This window comes from Pinus tabuliformis, chromosome 8, assembly GCF_031772625.1.
Source record: "Pinus tabuliformis cultivar Carrire ecotype Pingquan chromosome 8, CPIR1, whole genome shotgun sequence".
NCBI classification, from domain to species: Eukaryota; Viridiplantae; Streptophyta; class Pinopsida; order Pinales; family Pinaceae; genus Pinus; species Pinus tabuliformis.
Genome location: NC_142294.1, coordinates 2042263032 through 2042265718, shown reverse-complemented (window position 1 = coordinate 2042265718; position 2687 = coordinate 2042263032). Strand labels below are relative to the sequence as shown.

At 41.5% G+C, this 2687-nt stretch overlaps 1 pseudogene; it reads left to right on the top strand.

The window, feature by feature from the left end:
- Positions 1-1016: 1016 nt before the first annotated feature.
- Positions 1017-2202, top strand: LOC149244655 (S-adenosylmethionine decarboxylase proenzyme-like; annotated as a pseudogene).
- The last annotated feature ends 485 nt before the right edge of the window (positions 2203-2687 follow it).

The window sequence follows — 2687 nt, the reverse complement described above, 5'->3', positions numbered from 1 at the left end:
CTGCACGGCCAATAAAGAAGGCACGGAAAGGTGATGGCCCAACTGTTGATGGATCTGGAGATAGTTCGTGGCCTCTGCCTGTAAAGCTTAAGAGGATCATTTGGAACAGCCAGAAATTGTTTAAAATTGATATGAGAATAACCATCAGATATGCATCCCATGGAAATTGTAGAAACAATTGATAGGCTTCAGGAAAGACTTAAGGGGTTAGAACAGGGGTTCCTTCTATTGCAATATCGTTGAATTGGGAAAAAGATGAGAGCAGCGACAGTGATTTCAAGGAAGCAGTTAATGATGTTCAAGTTATTGTGGCATCTTTATATCTGCAGGATGCTCAAAAGGTAATTGAAGGGATTCCTAATACAACAGCAGTCGAGCTTGATATAGCTGATAAAGACCATCTTCTACAATATATATCTGAGGTAGATGTTGTGATAAGCTTATTACCTGCCAGTTGTCACCCGCCAAATTGTACATACATGCATTGAGTTAAAAAAAAAAACATCTTGTCACGGCAAGCTATGTCGATAAGAACAAATCAGTTGATGTTATTGGGCGCTAGGGCTTTTATAACAGGTGGCAATGGTTACATCTGGGTCAAAGGTTTGTAGAGAACTCTTATCTTCGTGGCCTAACTCCACAAGAGTTCTTTCTCCACGCAATGGCGATGCAAGCAGGAGTTGTGACATCTAAGGTTCTTGTTCTGGTGGGCGCAGGACTTACAGGATCTGTTCTTCGGGTTGGAGGCTTCATTATTGCATTGAAATGAAGAAATGGTTTTAGAGAATGAAACTGTTCAATTTCGGCTTTGCAACTGATGCTTAGGCATTGTTCTGAGTAAAGATTCTGCAACGCTGAGCCTTTGCTCTATTTAAGCTCCAAATTCTCGAATCTTCACTAGTATTTGAAGGCCTGCAACGCCGTGTGAACTTTATATTGCTGTAAATTGTTAGGAATTCGAGTTCGTGGTCTTCTTCAAGTACGTTTTCTGTAATGGCTAGTTAAGGTGGCATTTTGTTTGCATTTGAAAATGGGTGTGGCCTGTGGAGATTCTGTTGTTCCCATGACTGCAATTGGGTTTTGAAGGATTTGAAAAGCGACTAGAGGTCGAGTTCTTTGCACCTTCAATTTTTAATGATCCAGAAGGAAGGGGTTTGAGGGCACTCACTCGAGCTGATTTGGATGAAATGCTGGATGCGGCACAATGCACAATTGTTTCTGAGCTCTCTAATGAGCATCTCGATTCATATGTCCTGTCTGAATCGAGTCTGTTTGTTTATCCGTATAAGCTTATTCTGAAGACTTGTGGGACTACAAAGCTTCTTCTTTCCATTCCTCTGATTCTGAAGAACGCAAGCAAGTTGTCTCTCTCTGTCAAAAATGTTAAATACACTCGAGGGACATTTATCTTTGCTGGAGTCCAGCCATTTCCTCATCGCAGCTTCGGCGAGGAAATATCTTACTTGGATAAATACTTTGGAAAGCTTGGTTCTGGAGGCAAGGCATATGTGATGGGGGATTCTGGGAAAGCATATAATTGGCATGTCTACTCTGCTAGTGCTGTGGATACTTCATTTGAGGGAAATGCTCCTCCCGTTTATACATTAGAGATGTGCATGACACAACTGGACCGCAAACAGGCGTTTGTCTCTTACAAGGATACCTCCAAGTCTGCAATGGAGATTACACTTAATTCTGGAATAAGCGATATTCTTCCTAAGTCTAAGATTTTTGACTTTCAGTTTGATCCATGTGGGTATTCCATGAATGCTCTTGAAGGAGCAGCTATTTCCACTATTCATGTAACGCCTGAGGATGGTTTCAGTTATGCAGGTTTTGAGGTGTTGGGCTATAATCCCAAGGATTGTGACCTTGAAGCACTGGTGGAGAGGGTATTAAGCTGTTTCAGGCCTATGGTATTCTCCATCTCAGTTCATGCCAGTGTGGGCAACGGGCATTCTTCATGGACCACACCAGTTTGGCCACAGGGATATATCTCTGACATGACAAGTGATCAAGAGCTCACATGAAAGAGCAGTGTTGTATATCATACATACAGAATGGCCACTAACGAGTCTCCCAAGTCTACTCTGCCATTGCTTGCTTGGGAAGAGGAAAGTGAAGAAAATGGCTGTTTGCAATTGACCGAAAAGGAAAAGAAGCTTCTCAAATGTGAAATGCAGGAAGGTTGAGAGATGCACATTGTTCTGGCTTCATTGTCTTCTATTTTGTCAAGCTTCTATCATGTCAGTCAGAATCTACCGCTGCCAATCAAGACGGTTTGTTATCTAAGTTTTGCAATTTGTTTCTAACGGATGTGGTACTGTTATTGTTGAAGGAGAGGATTTTATTGCCGAGGGAATCACCTTTGAAAATGTTGCTCCAGAGGGTTCAGTTCAAGCTGTAGCTATTCGAGTAACAGCTGACAGGTGTTTTTTATAATTGCAGATTTTTGGGTGGCAGGACACTGCATATCTACATTATGAGAAGTACTACCTAAGAGACTGTTACATTGAAGGCAATTGTGACTTTATTTTTGGGAATGCTACTGCATTACTAGAACATTGCCACATTCACTGCAAGTCACAAGGTTATATTACTGCACAAAGTCGAAAGTCTGTTCAAGAATAAACAGGCTATGTATTATAATGCAGAATGCAGTGATTCCATCCATAGGTGCGTTGGTA